This window comes from Capra hircus, chromosome 1 (assembly GCF_001704415.2).
Source record: "Capra hircus breed San Clemente chromosome 1, ASM170441v1, whole genome shotgun sequence".
Lineage (NCBI taxonomy): Eukaryota > Metazoa > Chordata > Mammalia > Artiodactyla > Bovidae > Capra > Capra hircus.
The window spans coordinates 106,140,243-106,166,332 of record NC_030808.1 but is presented as its reverse complement, the minus strand read 5'-3'; the positions used below and the strand labels follow the sequence as shown (position 1 = coordinate 106,166,332).

Below are 26,090 nucleotides of genomic sequence, written 5' to 3'. Positions count from 1 at the left end.
CAGTTTAAATTTCCGTGCTTGTGACGGGTCTGTTAAGATTTTCTATTTCTTCCTGGTTTAGTTTTGGAAAGTTGTACTTTTCTAAGAATTTGTCCATTTCTTCCAAGTTGTCCATTTTATTGGCATATAATTGCTGACAGTAGTCTCTTATGATCCTTTGTATTTCTGTGTTGTCTGTTGTAATCTCTCCATTTTCATTTCTAATTTTATTGGTTTGATTTTTCTCCCTTTGTTTCTTGATGAGTCTGGCTAATTGTTTGTCAATATTAACCAGCTTTAATATTAAAACCAGCTTTTGGCTTTGTTGATTTTTGCTATGGTCTCTTTCGTTTCTTTAGCATTTATTTCTGCCCTAATTTTTAAGATTTCTTTCCTTCTACTAACCCTGGGGTTCTTCATTTCTTCCTTTTCTAGTTGCTTTAGGTGCAGAGTTAGGTTATTTATTTGACATTTTTCTTGTTTCTTGAAGTATGCGTGTATTGCTATGAACCTTCCCCTTAGCACTGCTTTTACAGTGTCCCACAGGTTTTGGGTTGTTATATTTTCATTTTCATTCGTTTCTGTGCATATTTTGATTTATTCTGTGATTTGTTGGTTATTCAGCAGTGTGTTGTTCAGCCTCCATATGTTGGAATTTTTAATAGTTTTTCTCCTGTTCAGTTCAGTTCAGTTGCTCAGTTGTGTCCGACTCTTTGCGACCCCATGAATCACAGCACGGCAGGCCTCCCTGTCCATCACCAACTCCCAGAGTTCCCTCAGACTCACGTCCATCGAGTCAGTGATGCCATCCAGCCATCTCATCCTCTGTCGTCCTCTTCTCCTCCTGCCCCCAATCCCTCCCAGCATCAGAGTCTTTTCCAATGAGTCAACTCTTCGCATGAGGTGGCCAAAGCACTGGAGTTTCAGCTTCAGCATCATTCCCTCCAAAGAAATCCCAGGGCTGATCTCCTTCAGAACGGACTGGTTGGATCTCCTTGCAGTCCAAGGGACTCTCAAGAGTCTTCTCCAACACCACAGTTCAAAAGCATCAATTCTTCAGCACTCAGCTTTCTTCACAGTCCAACTCTCACATCCTTACATGACCACTGGAAAAACCATAGCCTTGACTAGATGGACGTTGGTTGGCAAAGTAATGTCTCTGCTTTTCAATATGCTATCTAGGTTGGTCATAACTTTTCTTCCAAGGAGTAAGTGTCTTTTAATTTCATGGCTGCAGTCACCATCTGCAGTGATTTTGGAGCCCCCCAAAATAATGTCTGCCACTGTTTCCACTGTTTCCCCATCTATTTCCCATGAAGTGATGGGACCAGATGCTATGATCTTCGTTTTCTGAATGTTGAGCTTTAAGCCAACTTTTTCACTCCTCTTTCACTTTCATCAAGAGGCTTTTTAGTTACTCTTCATTTTCTGCCATAAGGGTGGTGTCATCTGCATATCTGAGATTATTGATATTTCTCCAGGCGATCTTGATTCTAGCTTGTGCTTCTTCCAGCCCAACGTTTCTCATGATGTATTCTGCATATAAGTTAAATAAGCAGGGTGAAAATATGCAGCCTTGACATACCCCTTTTCCTATTTGGAACCAGTCTGTTGTTCCATGTCCAGTTCTAACTGTTGCTTCCTGACCTGCATATAGGTTTCTCAAGAGGCAGGTCAGGTGGTCTAGTATTCCCATCTCTTTCAGAATTTTCCACAGTTTATTGTGATCCACACAGTCCAAGGCTTTGGCGATGTCTTATGTTAGGGTTTTTTGTGGGATAGCTATCCCATAGTCTGGTTTGCTATCTCAAGTTAGTTCCCTCAGATTGCCCTCAGGGCATTCAGGCCAGGTACTTACTCTAGGCAATGCAGCCTGCACCTCCCTGTCCCTCCGCCGCTTGCTAGTGGTGGATGTGAGTGTCTGGGCTGCTTCTCTGCTGGCAGTTGCTGTTAGGCACGTAATCTATGGGTTTTAATTATTTATTTATTTTACCTCCTGGTTATGTTGCCCTCTGAGTTCCAAGCCTCGGCACAGACTCTCCAGTGAGAGTGTTTCCTGGTGTTTGGAAACTTCTCCTTTTTTAAGGCTCCTTTCCCAGGACAGATCTCCTTCCCTACCTCTTTTGTTTCTCTTTTTATCTTTTATATTTTTTCCTACCTCCTTTCGATGTCAGTGGGCTTCTTCTCTGGGTGCCTGATGTCCTCTCCCAGCATTTAGAAGTTTTTTTGTGGAATTTATTCCCACACATTGAACATTGTGTTCAAATGTTCTTTTGATGAATTAGTAGGGAAGAAAGTGGTCTCCCCATCCTATTCCTCTGCCATCTTCCAGCAGCTCCCTCTTTTCACTTTCTTGATAATATTGTTTGTAGGACAGAAGTTTTTAAGTTCATTGAAGTCCATTGGGGAATATATATATATATATATATCTGTCTTATGGGTACTTTTGTTGTTATATCTAAGAATCCATTGCTTGATCCAGTGTCACAAATTTCCTCCAATGTTTTAAGAGTTTTATATCTTTAATTCTTACATTCATATTTAGGTCTGTGGTCCATTTTCGATTAAATTTGGGTATGGTGTAAATATTTCTAACACTTAAAAATTTTTTTTCCAGCTGTAATTGACATAAACATTGTGTAAGTTGCAGCTGTCCATGATGATTTGATACACATATGTACTGTGAAATGATGACCCCAATAAGGTTAGTTAACACTTCTATCACCTCACATAATTATTATTTTTCTTTGTAGTGATAACATTCAAGATCTACTGTCAGCAACTTTCAGGTAATACAACATTGGTAACTGCGGTCACCATGCTATGCCCTAGATCCTCAGAACTTACTCATTGTATTTCTTAAATCTGTGACCCATTTGAGTTAATTTTTGTAAAAAGTGTGTCCAGTTGTACCAGGATGATTTGTTGAACTCAGATACAAATTTTAGGTTGAATTTTAACTGTCTCAGATGCAGTTAGACTTCAAGTTAGTTTTCTTTCTGAGAAGGAAATACATCTGAGGTGGAATCGTCCCAAGTATTAGCCTCTAAAGAACAAAGCTAAATAGGAAGTAGAGGTGTCAAGAAATTAAGATGTAAATGAAAACCCTCAGTTTTTCCACCTACAAGAAGGAGAAAATACTTACTTCTTGTAAAAATAAAAATATAAGGAATAAAATCAGAAACACCAATTTCTTTTTATAAAGGTCCATTTATTTATAAATGCTACTTGAAAGTCTTACAAATGAAATAGCATTTGATAAGATTGTCTTTCCATAAAGAAAGTGGAAAGCAAGTTTCTCCTTGAAGATGAAAACACAGATATTATTTTAAAAGTTCTAAAGTCTTTAAGCTAAAATAATGAACCACAATAAAAAGACTTGACTTTTCATAATTCAAGTCTTTTTGTCTGGAACTTTGTTCATCCATGGCTTTAATTAGGTAGTTTGTGCACAGTTGGTGGACATATGGTGAAGTTATACCTCATTAATAGAATATAAATTTTCCATGGGTTTTTTTTTTTTTTTTGGTCTCTGTCGTTATTTTGCTTTAAGACAAACTTCTGTTTTATAAAAATTGGCCTTTTTGTCTTGGGAAACCTCTGAAGATACTTTATATTTGTTTTATATTACTCAGTGTCTCTGCAGATTTACAGGCATACATTAGATACTTTATAACTCATTGTGTTCCTTTAAAAGTTCATATCATTCAGGTATTTTAAAAAATGATTATGATATTAAGATAAGCTTTTAAAAGTACAACCTCCTGTTGTTACATAGCATAGCTGAATAACTGAAAACTACCATGTAACTGTAGGTGGATTATCAGTGAAATTGGTTGGTTAGTTATAAAATATATTTGACATTAACAATTGCATAGTGCTTTTGCTATGCTCTTTTTTAAAAAGGTTTCTTTATTGGCATATAATTTTATAATTTGCATACTATAAGATTTATCCTTTTAAAAGGTACGATTTAGTGTTTTTAGTGTTATCTACAAATCTGTACAGCCATCACTAGTATCTAATTCTAGAACATCATGATATTATTTGCCAATTTCATATGATTTATTTTCTTTGTTTTGCTAATTCTGTCTGGTTTACTTCAAAATAGATCTGAGGTGGTTTACAACAACAGGCTTATAACAGGGTTAGTATAAGAGATCAAAAACATTTGAATCAGTTCTAATGAGATGGATGAAACTGGAGCCTATTATACAAAGTAAAGTAAGTCAGAAAGAAAAACACCCAATACAGTATGTTAATGCATATATATGGAATTTAGAAAGAGTCCTAACGATGACCCTATATGCAAAACCGCAAAAGAGACGCAGATACAAAGAACAGATTTCCGGACTGTGTGGGAGAAGGCGAGGGTAGGATGATTTGAGAGAATAGCATTGAAACATGTATATTATCATATGTGAAATAGATCATCAATCCAAGTTTGATGCATGAAACAGGGCCCTCAAAGCCGGTGCATTGGGACAACCCTGAGAGATGGGATGGGGAGGGATGTGGGAGGGGAGTTCAGGTTGGGGGACACATGTATACCCATGGCTGATTCATGTCAGTGTATGGCAAAAACCACTACAATATTGTAAAGTAATTAGTCTCCAATTCAAATAAATAAACTAATTTTAAAAATTAGTGGGAAGGGAGGAATAAATATACTAAAAACTCACACTGAAGCTAATGTAATTTTGCTTTTAAGTAAAGTTTAAAACTCCTTATCAGATAAGTAAGTAAGTGTCAGTTGCTCAGTCGTGTCCGACTCTCTGAGATCCCATGGATTGTAGCCCACAAGGCTCCTCTGTTCATGGGATTCTCCGGGCAAGAATACTGGAGTGGGTTGCCATTCCCTTCTCCAGGGGATCTTCCCAACCCAGGGATCGAACCCAGGTCTCCCACATTGCAGGTAGATTCTTTACCATCTGAGCTACAGGGAGTGTTTCATATTCTATTAAGGATACAGAATTATATTCCTGAAACCAAGTCACATCACAATGCTTTCCTCTTTAAAACTCCCTCTTGCTTCCTACAATCAGAAGTCATGTTTGAAATTATTATATGTGACTCAATCAAGGTCATGTGTATTGAAACTGGTGGCTGGGTAGGGGTGTGTGTGTGAAGGGTGTAAATATGGTGCGTTTGCTTGTGACATCAATTTTACCTAAAAATTTTAGAGGAAAACCAATATTTTATATTAAGTTAAAACATTTCTCAATATAGACAATGTATATAGTGTAGAGGGGCTTCCCAGGTGGCTTAGTCGGTAAAGAATCTGCCTGCAAGGCAGGAAACCTGGGTACGATCCCTGGGTGTGGAAGATCCCCTGGAGAAGGGAATGGCAACCCATTCCAGCATTCTTGCTGGTATAATTCCATGGACAGAGGAACCCGGAAGACTACAGTCCATGAGGTCACAAGAGTGGCACGCGACTTAGTGACTAAACCACACCATCACCATATAGTGGAGAATGCAGAATTTGCATGAAATACAAAATAAGACTTCAAATAAATGTTGTTCTTGATCTCAGTTATGAAAGGTCTGATCCTAGGAACCCTTCTACCCTTCCTAGCAGATGTTCTCTCTTTGCCACTGGTGTGTCCATTTTGGAAATAATGGTGAAGTTCTGGCATACCAAACAAAACACACACATAAACCAAACAACCCACCATCCCCCTAAACCCTACCCCCAAATCCTTAGGTTGGTATAAAAATCTGCTAAATTTCTCACAAATGTGCATCAGTAAGTATTCAGTCCTTTCCAGATTCTTTCTGCCTGGAATGTTCCCACTGTCAGCCCCACCTGACCCTTCCTGTCTCCCCATCCCCTCCCCTTCCTCCATTCTGAGTTCATGTGTCACTTCTGTCGAGGTGTCCCCTTGCGCTGTGTTCTCCAGGTACTTTCTCCCTGCATCTGTTGTAATCAGCACAATGTATCGCCGTGGAATCTCAAGCAGTCTGGTTAAATCATGTGGGCTGATAATGGATGTATGTCTCTGTAACTGTAAACTCTCAAAAGCAGGGCTCATCTTTTATTCATCTGTATATCCTGGTGCATTGTATGGATTCTGAAACATAGATATTTACTGAATGTTTTCTTGAATTAATGAATGAGGTGACAATCATTTGTGGAGCATAGTAGTGCAGATAATTCTGTTTGGGGGCCTTGGTAAATGTTTTCAAAAATTTCAGGGTAAATGGAGTTTTTGTACATTTTATTCCCTCTTTAGTGCACTGCAGTTAGGCTTCTAGCATGGCGCAGAGTACAAAATTGCTCTTGCCAGGCCAACAGTGACCCAGTTTCCAAATCCAGTGTGTCTTTCCCCCTCGTTGCTATTTTTCTGGAGCTGACTGCTGTGTTTGATGCTATTGTAACTTCTCCACTTTGTAGCTCTTCATTCTTCTTTGTGGAACAGTGTGCTCTCCCACATCTCCTTATGTCAACCATCATGTCCCCACAGGCTCCTCTTCCTCTGTCTGCATCTTAAGGTTTTGGTGGTGTCCCCAGGTTGTGTCTTCAGCTCCTGCCTTTTGGTGTACACACTGGGGCATGTCAGCCACACTCCCTGATTCTGTTTTCTGACTATAATCCTCAGATTGGCGTCTTGAGTGGGCAGCCTTCTAATCTTGGCACCTCTCTCCTTGATATTGCCCTAGGATAGTCCCAGGCTTCACAGATCCTACATATCTAAAATGAAATTCCTATTCTTTCCTGCTGAATTCATTCTTCTCCTGTATCGCTCTCCACCATTTGTTGAAACCACCATCCACTCAGTTACGGAAGCTAGAAATCTAGCTCTTCTCCAAGATCCTTCTTCCTTGATGATCCCTTCCAAATTGCCCATGAAGACCTCTCAGTTTCATTCCCAGAAATTTTACAAAGTAATTGCATTATTCCAAAACTACTGTCTTCTCTCTGTAGTACTGCTGTACAGTAGACAGTGCCTCTGGGGAGTGGAGAAATTTACACTCCCCAGCCTGGTGACTTCATTTTTTATGTCAGGTTAGTGATTCAAGACTTATCAATTATATGGGCAGGTATTAAACACCAGTGTTTGTGTTGTTTTCCAGTCTTCACACTTCTGAGATCACGCTATATTTTTTCTTCCCCACTTCTCCATGCACTATTTCATGATTTCCTGGCTGGCCTGGACTGCCCTAGAATTCTCTGGGCTGCCCTAGACCTAGAAAGACTCTCATCTTTTCCAGAGCCATGTTTCCTGTCCAGTAGGGATGTTCTCAAGACCTTCTCTTGTTTTTGGCATACCCTGTATTTGAGTGGCAGGCAGAGGCCTCTGGTGTGTCCAGGAGACCTGCAATTTTAGTTTGTCCCAGATCTTGGGCTGGAATTGGGGTTAAGTGAAAGTCACTCAGTCATGTCCAACTCTTTGTGACCCCATGGACTATACAGTCCATGGAATTCTCCAGGCCAGAATACTGGAGTGGGCAGCCTTTCCCTTCTCCAGGGGATCTTCCCAACCCAGCAATTGAACCCAGGTCTCCCACATGGCAGGCAGATTCTTTGCCAGCTGAGCCACAAGGGAAGCCCAAGAATACAGGGGTGGATAGCCTATCCCTTCTCTAGCAGATCTTCCTGACCCAGAATCGAAGCAGAGTCTCGTACATTGCAGGCAGATTCTTTACCAACTGAGCTATCAGGGAATTGGGATAGTTTCAATTTTTTTTTTTCCCCCTGTGCTGTTCGGGGAACAGGACTGCTTAGCTGGCCCTCAGTCTGTTACACCATGTCATGTCTTCATTGCTGAATCCACAGGAGGAGGGAGCTTACTGCACTTTAAGGAGGGTTGCTCTTTGTCTTTATTCTATTTATGATTTTTTATTGGAGCATAGTTGCTTTACACTTCTGTGTCAGTTTCTGCTGTACAGTAAAGCGGGTCAGCCATACACAAACATATGTCCTCTCCTCTTTTGGATTTCAGGAAGGTTGTGTTTTGGTCGTCATTCTCTCTCTGTCCTTCCCCATACTTGTCAGAGAGCAGTTTCTTTCCCCAATCATTCCTGCGGGGGTTTCTATATCTCCTCAGTCCCCGCTCCTCAGGAGACATCCTTGTAAAATGTCCTTCTACACATTATTTTATTCTCCTCCTTCCATCATGAAGGATTTGAAATATTGCACAGCTGTAAGACCTGAGAGATGTTAAATTTCCCTGATCTTGTAGGCAGAATTTTTTTTTTTAATAGGAGAATGGGATAATGGAATCTTGTTTAGAAAGTCAGAGGTATCTTCCATCACAGATGATTAAAAATTAAAGACAGTATCTGCTTCTGATTAATCTGTATTTACTCAAGTAGATGTGTTTTTGATTGGCTATTATCTAGGGTGACTGAGCGACTGAACTGAACTGATCATCTAGGGTTTTAAAAAGCATCAAAGCAGGGACTGTTTCTTTGAAAAGCTAAGGTCTGTGTCCAAGCATGAGGCCAAACTATGTGAAAATCGTCAATTCAGATGCCTTTTTTTTTTTTTTAAGAGGCAAATTACCTCTGCCAGTAGATTCCATGGCTGCTTGGCAGGGGTAATTTGCTTCAGCACAATGCGTTCCAAGTTGAGGTAAATTGTTCCTTTTAGAAAGTTAGATATTCTTGGAAGAGGTACATACTTCATCTCTGAGTAAAAGAGTTTATTAAAATATTAAAAGCATTTGTTGAACATCTAATATGAAACTTTTTAAGAAACAATTTTTTTTAATTGAAGTACAGTTGATTTACACTGTTGTGTTGGTTTCAGATGTGCACCATACCTATTCAGTTATTTTTTTTCTGCTTAAATTCCATTATAGGCATTGCACAATATTAAATATAATTCCCTGTGAAAGTGAAAGTGTTAGTTGCCCAGTCGTGTCTGACTTTTTGGAACCCTCAGACTGTAGTCCTTCAGGCTTCTCTGTTCATGGGATTCTCTAGGCAAGAATACTGAAGTCGGTTGCTGTTCCCTTCTCCAGAGCATATTCCCAACCAAGGGATCAAACCTGGGTCTTGTGCGTTGCAGGCAGATACTTTTATCATCTGAGCCACTTAAATCCTTGTTGCTTATCTAGTCTATGTATAGTAACTTGCATCTGTTAATCCCATACTCCTGATTCATCCCTCTCTCCATCCGCTTTACTGACCTTTAGTTTGTTTTCTATGTCTGTGACTCAGTTTCTGTTTTATATATAGATTAATTTTTAGTATAGTTTAGATCCCACATGTAAATGATATTATATAGTATTTTTATTTCTCTGTCTGACTTACTGTATTAAGCATAATATTCTATAGATCGATAACATGAAGCTTTGATGGGAGAAGAAAAGATCAAAATTTTAGAGGACAGGAGTTTTTATAAAGGGGATATTTTAAATTAAGTGCTTAGTAGGAAGCTAGCTGGGGCTTCCCAGGTGGCTCAGTGGTCAGAATCCTCCTGGCAATGCAGGAGATGTGGGTTTGATCCCTGAGTTGGGAAGAGCCCCTGGAGAAGGGAATGGCAACTCACTTCAGTATTCTTGCCTCGGAAATCCCCTGGACAGAGGAACCTGGTGGGCTACAGTCTGTGGGATAACAAAAGAGTCGGATATGATTTAGTGACTGAACATCAACCACAACAAGGATATTAGTTAGCTAGAGGGAAAGATCAGATACTTGGGGAATGGAGAGAGAGGAAACCAGGAAAGGGGCAGGAAGGTGGGAAGGATACCCTGCCATTATTCCTTACAGTGAACCTTGCTGGAGCCTGTGTTTTCTGAGCAAAGACCTCTGTTCTCTGACAAGTATTAGCTCTGGTTTTGCTCTTCATAGAAGGCAATGAGTTCATTGTTGATTTTGACATCATGTCACTTCCCCCCTCAAGGGATGGATAATTAGAACTCTGATGAAGAAAAGGTCCTATAGTCTTTCTTTAATAGATAATCATTTTCTGAACCATCAAGTGAAATTCAGCTTTAATCTTCAGGGCAAATGAAGATTAGTTAGGATGTATTAAACTCTGTGAGCCTAATGTTCATGACAAGTGTTTCATAAAGGAAGATGCTGTCTGTTATCGCTCCTCAGAAAGAAACTGTTGATAAGAAACCATTCTGAGAAGTAAGATTTATGGCAGCATCAGGAGCTAAAGAGCCTGGGGCATCTGAACCTCCAGGACAATCAAGGGCAAATGGGACAAGTAGATTTTTCTTGTGCAGTCTTCTGTGTTATAAAAAAAAAAAAAGTATTTGTATAGTCGTCTTCTGCAAAGCAATTAAGGAAGATATTTAATTTTAAAAAGCCCACTCTATTTTAATGAAGCATGTTAATTCATGATGTAGATAGTTCAATGACAAGGGATACCAGTGAGAAAGCTTCCCCCAATTGTTGTCTTATTATTTCTGCCCCCTCAAATAAAACCGTTATGTATGAGTAATCTGTTGATTCAGAATTTAGAGGGTTGGTTATTTTTTCTTGACCTTGTTCATCCAATGAAGCATATGACCCGAATGCAAAAACCCTTATCTTATACTGCAAAAACACCCAGCTCATCTCCTTTGAACAAATTGTTTGAAAGGATCCCAGCTTTTTGCTGACTCTCAGTCAGCAACTGTGCTTTTAATATTGTACTTCTCCAATTGTCTTCTGAATAATTAGGTACTTCAGGTGGCTTATTATAGAATATAAGTCTTAGAAAATATAGGCTCCAGCAAGGAGTTGGTGATGGACAGGGTGGCCTGGCGTGCTGCAGTCCATGGGGTCGCAAAGAGTCGGACACGACTAAGCAATTGAACCGAACTGAACGGAGCAAGGCTCACTGTAAGGAATAATGGCAGGGTATACTTCCCACCTTCCTGCCCCTTTTCTGGCTTCTTCTCTCTCCATTCCCCAAGTATCTGATCTTTCCCTCTAGCTAACTAATGTCCTTGTTGTGGTGGTGGTTTAGTCACTAAATCGTATCTGACTCTTTTGTTATCCCACGGACTGTAGCCCACCAGGCTCTCTGTCCATGGGATTTCCAAGGCAAGAATACTGGAGTGAGTTGCCATTTCCTTCTTCAGGGCATCTCTCCCAACCCAGGGATCACACCTGCATCTCCTGCATTGGTAGGTGGATTCTTTACCAGCCACCTGGGAAGCCCCAACTAATGTACTACTAAGCACGTAATCCAAGATATCCACTTTATAAAAAGTCCTGTTTTCTAAAATTTTGATCTTCTGCCATCAAAGCTTCATGTTATTGACATATAGAATATTATGTTTAATACTCAGACAGAGAAAGACAAATACTATGTGATATCATTTACGTATGGGATCTAAACTATACTACTAATGAATCTATGTACAAAACAGAAACTGACTCACAGACATAGAAAACAAACTTATGGTCACTAAAGCGGAGGGAGAGGGATGCATCAGGAGTATGGGATTAACAGATGCAAGTTACAGTACATAAAATAGATAAGCAACAAGGATTTACTGATAGCACAGGGAATTATGTTTAATATTGTGTAATAACTGAATTCCTATAATGGAATATAAGCAGAAAAAATAAGTGAATCAATATGCTGCACATCTGAAGCCAACACAATAGTGTGAATCAACTATAATTTAATTATGTTCGTTTCCTGTGGCTGCTATTCCCAAATTACCATAAAGTGGATGACTTAAAACAATAGGATTTCATTCTCTCACTGTTTTGGAGGCCAGAGGTCTGAAATCAAGGTGTTGGCACAGCAGTGGTCCCGGGGAATGCTCCAGAGGTGCATCCTTTACTTGCCTTTTCAGCAAGCTCCTGGCATTCCCTGGCTTGTGGCTACATCAGTCCAGTCTCTACCTCTCTCTCATATTACCTCCTCTGAAAATCCCCTCTGATTGTATTTAGTGCCCACCCTCATGATCCACCCTCTTCTCAAAATCTTAATCATACATTTTGGTTATAACGTAAAAGTCACATGTTCTCAGGGTTAAGACATGGACATATCTTTTTTTCTGGGGGGGCATCTTTCAAAGAAAGTACTTTGTGCTTTCTGTGAACTCATGGTTGCCCCAGAGAAGGATGGGGAGAAGGAGTAATTAGGGAGTTTGGGATGGACATGTACATCCTGCTATATTTAAAATGGATAACCAACAAGAACCTACTGTATAGCACATAGAACTCTGCTCAATGTTTTATAGCAGCCTGGATGGGAAGGGAGTTTGGGGGGAAATGGATACATGTATATGTATAGCTGAGTCCCTTTGCTGTTTAGCTGAAACTATCAACATTGTTAATAGGTTTTTGTTGTTGTTGTTAGTTGCTCAGTCGAGTCTGACTCTTTGTGATCACATAGACTATGGCCCACCAGGCTTCTCTGTTCACGGAATTCTCCAGGCGAGAATATTGGAGTAGGTAGCCTTTCCCTTCTTCAGGGGATCTTCCTGGCCAAGGGATCAAACCCAGGTCTCTTGCATTGCAGGCAGATTCTTTACCATCTGAACAACCAGGGAAGTCCCAGTACAAAATTAAAAGTTTTTTGTTTTTTCTTAGAAAAAGTGCTTTTTTTCTTTCTTATTGTCTGTAAGATTTGGAATAGTCAATATATCTATTCTACCTACATTTGGAATATACCATCATAATCTTTCTAAATCTTGAGGTTCAGATAGAGATCAAAATACGAACTTTTTACCTTTCCCAGTAATCAACCTAGATTTATTTTTTCATGCTGTAGATCATACTAGTGAAATTAAAAATATAAAGTATGCAAAGGAAAATAATCCTAGTATCATTATATTTGGTCTTGGTCAACTGTACAAGTATGACAATATTAAAATCATTAAAATATTTAAAATCATCCTTACCACCATTTATACACCTGGAAAATATTGGGTGCTAAAGGGTACATTTGGGTTATATTGAGTGAGTGTTGAGAATAATTTATTTTGGATTGAAATTTTATCAATAAATAATTCATAAGGTACATACACAATGATCAAGTTAGTAGTAGTATTTTGATGCAAAGTATTAATATTTGTGAAACTAAAGACAGTTTGTACTAGATTTGTTTCCAATTTAATTCATTTTTGACAGATGCCCACAAAATGCTTCTCCTTTTCATAGTTCTCAGAAAGAAGAGAACATGTAATGTTAAACCTTAATTAACCCCTCTGCCTGAGCCTGGACTTCGCTACACATACAGCTATTTATAATTGCAATCCACATATATCAGTTGCTGACAACAGTGTCAAGTTAGTGTGTACCTGACTAGTAAGGTTTATTGAATTTTCAGGTGATCTTGGCATGCTAGGCAGGCAGTGCCAAGTTGATTGGAGAGATCTGTCTTTTAGACAGTAGAAATGTCTGAGACCAGATCTTAACTCTCATTATGTGGTTCAGTTAATTTAAAAATGAAGACAGGGGAAAGAATTGCCCTGTTGCCCTTGTTTACCTGAAGTTCGAGGAACTCATTTGAGGGAGCCAGAGCCAGTTAGTATATCTCTGGGGTCTGATCTTGTCTGAGTGGTGTTTCTCCAGTCCTTTTATGTAGGTGTTAAGTGTACAAGGTAAAGGTATTTTTAGGACATACCTGTCTGGGTGCCACAGAGGGCATTTGTAGGGAACTGTGGAAGTTAAGGCTGGAGCCATTCTTGGAAATCTGATCATGGAAAGCCTTGGATACTAAGCTTAGAAATGTGGATTTTCTTCTTTTTCTAATCCTTTCCCTTTTCATGTGATCTCTTCCTCCATATATATTTCCTCTTAGACAAAAGTAGATTTATTTAGACTATTTTTATAGTGGAGTTTTCAGTAGTTTTTTCCTTTCTATAATTTTAAACAAATTTCTGAAACTTCTTTCCAAGAGTGTATTTTGATATTTGATTCTGAATTCCAGTCTTTTTTTTTTTTTTTGCCAAAAGTAACAAAGAAACCCTGAACTTTGCATTTTGAAAGTTTTACCGCCTGAAAAAAAAAAAAGAAAGAGGTCAGTGTTCTTCATGTTATGTTATGCTTCTTTTTAAGAAATGCTTTTTGTTTCCAGACAAAATACGGAAATTTTGCTTCCAAAAGGTCATGATTTCGTCTAATTAAGATTCTTACAGTGTGGGCCCTGAAATTTGTACTGTCATAACTCTTCAATGTACTTTTCATTAAATTCAACACATTTGATCTTTTGCCTTAACAATCATTAGGTCTTAAACCATTATTCAGAAAAATCACAAGTTTGGAATTTTAAAAAAAATGAAAAAGCAGAACCCCAAATTTCATGTACAGCTGAAATTGTTTTACTTGTGTTTCTGGTTGGATTATCAAGGGTAGACTCTGTGAGTAGTATAATTTAAGCAGCTACCTTAAAAATATAATGCAACTAACTGGTCATCTCTTGTCTTGCAACTGGGACCACATTGTTTTCTGAACTTCATATGTGTGAAAATCCTTTTTTGTGTAGACTCCATTTATGTTCTGTTTATTTGTTTGTTCTTTCATGTACTGTGTCTTGTGCTGTGCTCACACGCTTAGTTGTGTCTGACACTTTTTGACCCCATGGACTGTAGCTAGGCTGCTCTGTCCGTGGGATTCTCCTGGCAAGAATACTGGAATGGGTTGCCATGCACTCCTCCAAGGGATCTTCCCAGCCCAGGGATCGAACCCATACCTCTTACATCTCTGGCATTGGCAGGTGGATTCTTTACCATCAGTGCCACCTGGGAAACCCATATGGAGTACCTATTCTGTGCCAGTCCTGTGAATAAAGAAACGAAAGGCATGATCCTTGCTCTTAAAGAGGCTTGTGGGAGAGGCAGGCATATAAACAAATAATTACAGCCTAAAATAATAAATGCTGTTATAGTGATAAGACAAAGTCCCCCTTGTGGCTTAAACTCTCTAGCCCACATTTCCCAACTGATTATTTATGAATCTTTATCTGTGGATCTTTTCTCCTTGTCTCTCAACATATTTTGGATACACACATAGAGATATTGCTTGCTTATTCTCTTCTGCTCCAGGTTTCCTCATTTTAGGTGTGAAAGCCTTTTCCTGTATCTCCTCCTCTTCTTTTTGGTAGCACTCTCTAATATCCTAGCTCTGCCTTTAAGTGTTAACAGAGAGAAAAATAATATGTCTCCTTATTTTGGAAGCATTTAGGGTGTTGCAGTTGATATGAAACGTGGCAGAGCCTATAGTCCTAGAAGGAAAATTATCCATATTATATAATGTGAACTATTTTTAGAATATGGAACCAGATACATATGTATAAGCACACACACACACGCATACAGGCACACACATGTATATGCAATTAAGTAAAGCAGCGCCTCCCTTTTAGGACAAATAACTTTCAAAGCAGCTTCATGTGTAATGATTCATAGTGGAGCCTTAGCTCTTTATTATTATTTTTTTTAGCTCTTTATTTTTATGTTTGTTTTTTTATCTTATTTTTTAAATTTTTTAAAATATAAATTTATTTATTTTAATTGGAGGTTAATTACTTTACAATATTGTATTGGTTTTGCCATACATTATGTTTGTTTTTTAAAATGAAAGGGAATATATTACCCTTAAAGGTAAATCTCTACCTTTATTTCATATTAGTTACATTTTGAGTGAAATACAGTTTTAAGACAGTGTTTGCTAAACAGTGCAGCACAGGTAAATAAAATCCAAGGTTGTCTGTAGATTTCAGATATTTGACCAATAAAGGGTTTTTGTTGTTGCTTTAAAATCAGTTTGAATTGTCATTTCTTCTGCCACATGCAAACGGCACGGTCCAGGCTAATTCAGTTGGGTTAGTTAACCTCCATGCCCTTTCCATTTCAATGTTCTATGATTATCTGCCTTCCTGTATCATATGCAAGTTAGAATACTTTCATCGATAGAGGTTAGGCAAGTAACAACTGAAAATTCTCAGAAGTAATTTCTCCATTCTGTGAACTATAAGTGGAAGGTCAAGAGTAGCTGTTCTACATTTTGATCTTATTTTTATCAAATTTATCTAGATTTTGATCTTATTTATCTTCATTTTATAGCATACTTGACCTTCTATGACTCTTACCCTCCCTTGGTCCAGTTGTATTCACTAGACCCTATGAAATAAAACAAGCAAACAAAAAAGAAAAGCAAAACTCTGCTTGATGTGAGAAATTATCCCTTTCTGAATAACATTCACAATTGATCCCTTTCTGAGTCTCCCCACCCTTAGGATAATATGTGCCTTTTGTGATAATGACTTTTTAAGAATACTGCATAAGAATGGAGAAAAAGAACACCTGTGGCATGCATGAAAATTTCCAGTACTCTTGCCTGGAAAATTCCATGGACAGAGGAGCCTGGTAGGCTGCGGTCCATGGGGTTGCTTAGAGTCGGACACGACTGAGTGACTTCCCTTTCACTTTTCACTTTCATGCATTGGAGAAGGAAATGGGAACCCACTCCAGTGTTCTTGCCTGGAGAATCCCAGGGACGGGGGAGCCTGGTGGGCTGCCTTCTATGGGGTCGCACAGAGTCGGACACGACTGAAGTGACCTGGCAGCAGCAGCAGCAGCATGAGAAGTTCATGAGGTAGCGAAGCAGAAAGGACAGGACATGGATGCAGAAGCCCAGGTAACCTTGATCAAGTTGTATAGGCTTCGCTCATCTTTCAGATGTTGGGTACTTGTGAGGATGATGTGGTATTTAATGTTTGTGGAAGCCATTTGCATGTAAAACTTGATGATGACTGAAATCATTTAGGAATGAATGTACCTAGTGTATTCAGTGAGTTTCATTGATGAATTGTGTCAAAAGCAACAGATTAGGAAATTTAAGAAACTTTATTGAAAAGTAAGCTTCTTTTCAACATTTCCAGACAAAGCTCAGAAGTTGACTTTTGGTTCATCTAGCCTGGGTTGCTTGTCAACTCTAACCAACCACAGTGGCCACAGGAGTAGCAGAATGGCAATTAATTGGCTGGGCTAGATTCCATACACATCTCTGGATAAAGGAGACTAGACTGGGTTCGAACCATCTGAACAATGAAGACTAAATCTGGGGATATCTAATAAGAATAGATATGAAGGTAGTTTCAGATTTTGAAATCCAGCTGATGAGTTTAAACTTGTTTAAAGAAGCAAATATTACTTACTGCCTCCAGATATCTTCCTCCAGATCATATCTTAAACTTTAGTTTTCTCTGTTCATTCCCACAAATAGTAATAACTCGTAACTCACCTTGTGGATGCCTGTCTGTTCTATAACCAATATCCTATTGCCACATTTTTCTTCCTTAAAATAATATACCCTAATTACATAATAAGGCAGCTGAATGTAGTATCTGATAGAATATGGAGAACAGAAGATAGGACTGAGTGAAATGTATCTGAGAGACTGGGATAGTGGTGGTATTATTAACAGGAGGCAGATTGATAAGGGGTCCATGATGGGTGATAAGACACCCAGCTGGAATGATTGCATCATAAGTTGCGGATTTAGACATGGCACTTAGTGGAAGAATGGAGTTCCTGTATAGATCTAGAAGTTATGAAGTCATTGATCTTTGTATCTCAAAGCAAGTTAATCAGTTTGGCTGCTATAAGGAAATAACCAGAGACTTGGATGGCTTAAGTAGCAAACATTTCTCACAGTTACTGGGAAGTCCTGATAAGACTCGAAGTTTGGTGAGAGCCCTCTTCCTGATTTGCAGACAGCTGCTTTCTTGCTATGGCTTCACATGGCAAAAAGAAAGGAAAGAAGCTAGCTGTTCGTGACTCTTTTGAGGGCTCTTACCCCAAGCATGAGGTGCTGCCCTTATGACCTGATTATCTCCCAAAGACCCAGTCTCCAGATACTATCACAATGGGTATTAGGGCTTCAACAAACGAATTTGGTCAAGGGAGGGGTATACAAATATTCATCAATAGCAGGTCTTTAAGGCATCATTTGGTCTTGATTTTTTTTCAGCTAAAAGGTTGAATCAAAGTGGAAGGTGACATAGTATGTTGTTAGTCGCACCACTAGGTATAGGATGTCTATTTGCTGACTCCAAGGCCAGTGTTTTTTCTTCTCCACCATACAACCTTTGTGTGCCATCAGGCCAAAGATATTAATAACAGTGGAAACTTTAATATCAATAAGGATTCTGATGAGGATCAACTATGTACTAGACAGACTATAGTGTAATTACTTACTAGTAGATGGAGACAACTCTCATGTATCTTTGACATGAGAAAGCCAAGATATTGGGCCATTTAGATAGGATAGGTGACTAGGAAAAGCTGGCTTATCAAGGGCTTAGTGGCTGATATAAAGAATGCTTTATATTTAATCTTTTTTTTCTCTTACCAACTGGTCTTATAAGCCATTATAGTATAATTGCTTATTTAGAATGTGAGTTTTGATACCAAACAGTACTGAATTTGATTCTTGGCTATGTTACTTGCTGTCTGAAGTGCCTTTGAGCCTTAGTTTCTTCGTCTGATGAGATGGTTGGATGGTATCACTGACTCAATGGATATGAGTTTGAGCAAGTTCTGGAAGTTAATCCACCTATTAGAAACATTAGTTTCTTTTTACTGCAGAAATTATAAAAAAATATAGTCACTTAAATAAGAAAATACAAGTTTATTGTTTTAGTTCTAGGGGTCAGACTTCTGAAAATGGATCTTATGGGGCTAAAAGGATTAGCAAGGCTGTGTTCCTTTAGAATAAGGGTGAATTTTCTTCTTGCCTTTTCCAGCTTCTAGAGACTGCCCACCTTCCTTGGCTCATAGCCCCCTCCAGCACTGGTGTCACTCCAACTTCTGCTTCTGTCATCACATTTTTCTCTGGCTCTTATAGTCTTGCTTCCTTCTCAGAAGGACCCTTATGATTATCTTGGGCCCACGTAAAAAATCCAGGATAATCTTCCATCTCAAGATCCTTAACACCTTCACATCTGTAGAGTCCCATTTGCCGTGTGAGGTGACATGCACCCATGTCAGGCGTTAGGATTTGAACATCTCTGGGGACCATTATTCTGCCTACCACACTGATGATAATACTAATGAAGATGATGAGGAATAGTAGCTAATCCTATTAATATTTCAGTTGTTCCCAAAATTGCTTCTAGTATTTCATCAAAGAAAATAAGTTCTTCTGTCCAAAAGAAGAGCAAGGCTGGCCTAATAAGAGAATGGCACTTCTGGTTTGATAAAAGCATCTTTACTTTGTGATTGAAAATGTCTTCCTTTACAGGGTTGCCTGGAAAGCCATAGAATGTTTACATTCGCCATCCTTTTGATTCAGGCATTAAAAGGCAGCAATGTGCAATCATGTTTTCTGGGAGAAAACTCTCAATCTAGCACAAGTGACAAAGAAGGCAATGAGGAGATGAGAAACTGGACAGGGTTTGATTTAAAATGAGATAAAATAACTGTTCATAGCAGAGGATCAATAATCATGTTTGAAATATTGAACTGAGAAGACAGTCTTACACAGAAGATGCACAGAAAGTTTTAGTCTCTATCCCTGTTTCTACGTATGCGCGCGTGCACACACACACACACACACACATACTTCTGAAACTGTTATTGTTGTTCAGTTGCTAAGTCATGTCCTACTCTGTGTGACCCCATGGACTGTTGAAACTGTAATCTTGTCAGATTCTCAAGTGAGTCTTAGTTTGCAGGAAAAACTATGGATAAAAAATGAAGAGGTCTGGAACTTTCCTGGTGGTCCAGTGCCTAAGGCTATATGCTCCCAATGCAGGGGCCCTGAGTTTGATCCCTGGTCAGGGAACTAGATCCTACATGCCACAACTAAAGATCCCACCTGCTGCAACTATAATCAAAGATCCTGCATGCCACAGCTAAGACCCAACACAGCTAAATAAATAAATAAAATTTTTTTTTTTGTAAATGAAGAGGTCATAATCGGGAAGGAGTTTAAAAAAAAGCTTGAGTGAAATGACAATAGAATAAAATGGTGATTAGCTTTTTAAAAACACTAGTGTAAAGATACCTCTTGCTTTAATTTTCCTTCTATTTTGTTATAAATTATAGGTCTGCTAAGGAGAAGAATAAAGAATAACCTGTCAATTCCTTTAAAAACACAAATCAGACAAATTGTCCTATAGCAGGAGGACACTGCAGTGATTTGACAGTCACTCAATGCATTCTCTTACTAGCCTTTCTTAGACACAATACCTGCATGACTTCTATTTTGTCAGATGCTTTCACTGATACATATTCACATATGGGTTTTTTTTGTCAGTTATGACAAGTATAAATTATATTTTTACTTAAAATAAAAGACCACATATTATAACAGTGACTTTAAAGTTTGTAGCATTTAAAAAATGGAGAGTTGGAGACCACATTCAGAGCACTGTATAGCAAACCAGAGGCTCTCAGTTTTCTGGTTCTGCCTTAGCCTTCCAGTCTTCTTTCTCAGCTCCTGGTTTACCCAATGCTTTCTGTTGTTGTTTAGTCACTAAGTCATGTCCAACTCTTTGTGACCCCATTGACCGCAGCAAGCCAGGCTTCCTTGTCCTCAACTATCTCCTAGAGTTTGCTCAAGTTCATGTCCATTGAGTCAGTGATGCTATCTAACCATCTTATCCTCTGCTGATTCTTCTCCTTTTGCCTTCAATTTTTTCCCAGCATCAGGAAATCTTTCTCAGAATCAGCACCTACCAGTCAGCTAAAGCCACTTGTTTCTGCTTGGCCCTTGTATATTCCCTGTCACCTCACTAAATGCCTTTCATTTTTAAATTATTGTTTCCTATAGAAATTTAACACCATCCATCATGATTGCTATCTGGAGAAAGCTTTGCTCTCATCACCCAGTGGTTGAAACAGGTTGACATTTCTACTTAAAGCTCCAGCCCCCAGTCCTAGCCCTGATTTAGGTCATGTGCTGTTGTGAAAAGTGTCCGGGACCTGCATAAACGTGGGACCTTCCCACCACCTGGGAAGCCCAGGTGGTGCTAGTGGTAAAGAACTCCTGCCAATGAGGAGACATAAGAGACACAGATTCAATCCCTGGGTCGGGAAGATTGCCTGGAGGAGGGCATGGCAATCCACTCTAGTATTCATACCTGGAGAATCCCATGGACAGAGGAGCCTGGCGGACTACAGTCCATGGGGTCGCAAAGAGTTGGACAGGACTGAAGCGACTAAGCATGCACCCGCATAAAGTGTGAAGTTATTAGACTGATCGGGCACTGTATAGGTTAGACAGCTATCATGTATGTTGCTGCAGTTTGAACCTTAACAGTCTGTCATCAGTAGTTGGTTTCTTGATCACACAAGCCCAGTTCCTAAGCAGTTCTTCCTTCTGCTTGAAACCTTATGCCCTTCTGTTCTCCTGGAAAAGTCATTTCCTCCAGGTGTCAAGGGTACAATTCTAGGGACTTCATTGTTCCCTGGGAACCCCCAAGGAGAGCTCAGGGTGAGAATGTTCATTCTGTGAGGAAGTTAATCTGATTGAAATATTTGAGTTTGAAAAATCATTTGAATGGATGTCGGAAGATGAAGGAAGCCTGAGTAGGTAAAGAAAGTGATTTCAGAGTTTCCTGAAAGTAAGCTGACAGACCGTCTCAGGTCTTCCCTCACTCAGAATTCTGTTACATTGGCTACCACTCTATATTGAAGTGTGTGTGTGCTCAGTCATGTCCCACTCTTTGCAAACTTATGGACAGTAGCCCGCCAGGCTCCTCTGTCCGTGGAATTCTCTGTCCACGGAATACTGGAGTGGATTGCCATTTCCCACTCCAGGGGATCTTCCTGACTCAGGTATTGAACCCACATCTCTTGGGTCTCCTACATTGGCAGGAGGATTCTTTACCACTGTGCCACTTGGGAAACACATAAGAGTTGGTGTTAATGCACAGAAGACAAAATAGCCTCCCATGACCGATATTGAACTATAGGAGTCCAGCTGACTTCTTATTAAAGCCACTTCCACAGAAGATCTTAGAACCCCATTTTCCCTTGTTTTTCTCCACCACTATTTGCTTCTGCTCCAGAATATAGGTGTCAAAGGATATATAAATGAATATTAGAATTCCAGAATAATCCACTTATTTCTACTTCATATAGTTGATTCAGAATCTTGATCAATTCTTTTAGCAATTATTTTATTGAACAATTATTTGCTGGTGCTGGGCATAAACAGATCCATAAGACATGAGTCTTACCTTCATGGACACCATCACCACAGACATAGTGCCATTTCCTGAAAAGACCCTTCCTATTCCCAGGGAACAGTCTAAGGAAGGCTGAGTCTTCACTGGGGAAACTAGAGCAGTTTATTCTCAACAGGAAATAAGAGGTAACAGATTGCAGAAATTTTGGGTTAAAGTATTAACCAAGATCGTCTAGGAAGTTTATATCTTACGAGTGGGTAGATAAATTGGTAATGAATTCAGAGTTGCAAGTTTGAATAAATGCATATACTGAAAAACCCAAAAAGATGTGCTTTAATCTGTCTAAGCTTCAGGTCAAAGTCCAGCACTTTAATCTACTGAGTGTTGTCTACAGATAAAGATGGTACACTGTAGCAGTTTATACAGACTAGTGAAAACCAGCCAAAGAAGTGTTTTCTTGGAAAAAAAAAAAAAGGAAAATCTAAAAAATTCTAATATTTTTATCTTAGCCATAATTTATCTCTAAGATATCCAGTTCTGATGGCAATACCAGAAAGTAGAGAGGTGTGGTGTTCTGGAAAAGTCAATAATTGAGGCTTTAAAGTAGCTTCAGTATAAAGACTGACGAAGAAGACTGACTTTCCAGAAAGATAAAGTCCCAGGGGAGACCTGAGCCAGGTTTATGAAATCAAGAGGTATGTGAATAAGGCAAATATGAACTTATTCCTCAAATTATAAAAATATTTTAAAACTTTGAAAAAGTGACTTTAGGGTCATTGAAAAGTCATGGAGATTGTATTTTATTGTTGGCTTTACAGTCTGAAAGTAAAAGTGTTAGTCTCTCAGTTGTGTCCGACTCTTTGCAACCTTATGGTCTGTAGCTTGCCAGGCTTCTCTGTCCAAGGAGTTCTCCAGGCAAGAAAACTGGAGTGGGTAGCCATTCCCTTCCCCAGGGGATCTTCCCAACCCAGGGATCGAACCTTGGTCTCCAGCACTGCAGGCAGATTCTTTACCATTTGAGTCACCAAGAATCTGCTTGCGATGTGGGAGACCTGGGTTCCATCTCTTGGTTGGGAAGATCCCCTGGAGAAGGGAATGTCTACCTATTCCAGTATTCTTGGGGCTTCCCTGGTGGCTCAGACTGTAAAGAATCTGCATGCAATGCGGGAGACCTGGGTTTAATCCCTGGGTCAGGAAGATTCCTTGGAGAAGGGAATAGCTACTCACTCCAGTGTTCTTGCCTGGAGAATTCCATGGACAGAGGAGCCTAGCAAGCTACAGTCCATGGGGTCGCCAAGAGTCAGACATGACTGAGCAACTAACACTTTCAAGTCTAAACGGTAACATTGCCTAAGATAAAGCCACTTTAGGATAAATATCTTTTGCTATTGTAGTCATTAACCCCTGTTGGATTAGTTTCAAAATTGTTCTGCCTTTCTGTGAATGTAGTTATATGGTAAATGAGTCTTTTAGCAGATTTTAAGATACAACTAGGAAATTCTTTATCTCAGTGCATAATATGTACTTATGTGGATAGCAGATTCCTTGTGGAATACTAAAGAAATAGGTCATGTTAAATATGTGTCTCTTAGCATCAGAAGTTGTCATAGAGAGCCAATGTATTTTTTCTTAAAATGTGTTTTGATATTTCTGCCCAGGACCAAAGGCCAAGCTGACAATTGGTCTCATTCAATAAGGCATCTCTTATGTTATCCTGAACTATTACAGTTGCTGGGGCTTTTTCTATTTCCTTCTCCTATCAGACATAGGGAATTTTTCTCCTCTCCATGCCCAGGAAATGTACTTGGCTAAAGTCCTTCTGAATATCACTATTTACAAAGTATCTGCTTTGTATTTAGTGCTACGCAGAATGGTCATGAAGACAAACTCTTTGGGATTTTAATATTAATGGGATGATTTAACTTTATTAGTTTTATAAATTATAGAGGCCAGTGGAGTTGTTTGCCAGATTTTATCATAGGCTCAAGCTGGTGAGGCCCTAGTTCAGGAAAATATGACTGCTGTTCATTTTATTCTTTTTTGTTGGAAAGATTTGTGCCCTATGCACATTTTATGACTCACATTTCCTTTAGAAATATTCAGTACTTGATTCTTACTGTTCTAGATAATGATGTACACATGATGAAAATGTTAATACTGAAATAATGATATGTATCACTACATAATATAAGCACGGGTCTTCCCTGATAGCTCAGTTGGTAAAGAATCTGCCTGCAATGCAGGAGACCCTGATTCAATTCCTGGGTGGGGAAGATCCACTGGAGAAGGGATAGGCTACCCACTCCAGTATTCTGGCCTGAAGAATTCCATGGACTACATAGTCCATGGAGTGGCAAAGAGTCGAACACGACTGAGCGACTTTTACTTCACATCACAATAAGATTTTCATCTTGAAACCACTGTAATAAATCTGTCTGAAAAGTTGAAAGTGATACTTTGTGATGCCATACAAAGATGTGATAATGGTAAACCATCTGTCCCCACACAAAGAACTCATTCCCCTTTGTATTAGAGGTGCCTTACCTTTAATCATCAGGTATTTTGAGCAACTAATAAGACATCTGATTATCTCTCTTTTTCTCATTTATAATCTCTCAGATTAATTTCTAGACTCAAACAAAAGCTTTTTCTCATTGGCTTTTTAGACTCTTAGAATCCACTTACCTTACAACTTGTAAAAGAACAGAAAGAAAAGATGGTCAGCAAATAATATATTGTTACTGGAAATTACTAGGCTGTTTTTTAATTTTTCATGAACTTTTAAAAGTATCTGTAGCCTTAATTGATTTAGCAGGAATCTTCGAATAAGATTCCTGTTTACATTTTGGCCCAAAATCAGTTTCATATTTTATTTCTTACAGTAGGGAAAATAGGCTTGTTAAGCTCTTTGTATCTCTATCCTTTTATTTCAGATTTTGAGGACATATATCTAAGTGTTACCCTAGGTTCTCTGTCTTTACCCTCCTCCTTCCCCCAACATACTCTGTACTATAATGATGTAACTACAATTGTGTTTTAAGTTTTCTTGATATCTTGTATTTCTTAGCCTTCTTTCCCTTTTCCTTAGATCTTTAAATCGAGAAGAAACTTCTGTCCTGAATAAAATATTTTTTAGTCAGTGTCGCAAACAGACAATTGTAAACTTCATCTTTGTAGATAAAGTACTTGAAAATAGGATTCATTCTCTCCTTTGTTTTGATGGTTAAAAAATAATGATACTATTTTGATGAATGGCTGGTGAAATGCAGCTGACACAGCACAATTGGTAGCATGCTCTCAGTTTAAAGTTTAAACAACTGGACTGGAAAGAGTCATTTTGGTTTAGTCCTTTTAACTGGATACTCTTTTGGAGGGTGAGTTCCAGGACAGAATGCCTGTGACACTTAACACATTCAACATATTCACAAAAATGATCAGAATTCAGGCTAAATAACTTAACTTACTTGATTTCCTATTGATTACATTTTGATTGTCCAGAAAAAATAAAATTGGTTTTTAAAGGAGTGGGCTGGTCTACAAAAAGACTAGGGAGAAATATCAGTCTTTATTGGAAATTGAGAAGTATTATATAAGCCCTCGGCTGATATTGTAGAATGGGTTCTAAGACTGGGAAATTGGAGGCATCCTGTTTAATCCTTTATAACCCAGCCACATGCATCATACTGAGCGCCCTTAACACCTGGTATTTTTGAAAGGATAAGAGACCTATTTTTCTGTGTACAGTGGACAGACATGCAAGTAACATCTCTTGCTTGTCTCTGTTCTCCTAACCCTGGACACAGAGAATGAAGATTCTGTCTTTTTTTCACCTTGGGAGAGGGGTGGCTGGCAGCAGAGGTCCTATTGTTGACTTCCTGGACTGTGGACAAGGCGCCTCGCCAAGACTTGAGTGTTGCAGAAGCTGGATCATTAGGGTCAGGTTTTAGGCCTTTCCTTTGCAACAAGGCCATAACATTGCCTCGAGGAATCCTGGCTTGTGTCAGCCCTTCATTAGAACTTCTTCCCTCTGGGACACCAGAGCAGGACCTAACTGTCACTGGTCCTC

General features: G+C 39.0%; 2 protein-coding genes across 2 annotated transcripts in view; both read left to right on the top strand.

Annotated features, from left to right (window-relative positions):
• PPM1L (protein phosphatase, Mg2+/Mn2+ dependent 1L) overlaps window positions 1–26,090 on the top strand; it is a 330,246-nt gene that overhangs the window by 106,942 nt on the left and 197,214 nt on the right. The gene's annotated exons all lie outside the window — the stretch shown is intronic.
• Window positions 1–26,090, top strand: part of LOC108636207 (39S ribosomal protein L37, mitochondrial-like) — a 214,585-nt gene that overhangs the window by 104,963 nt on the left and 83,532 nt on the right. The gene's annotated exons all lie outside the window — the stretch shown is intronic.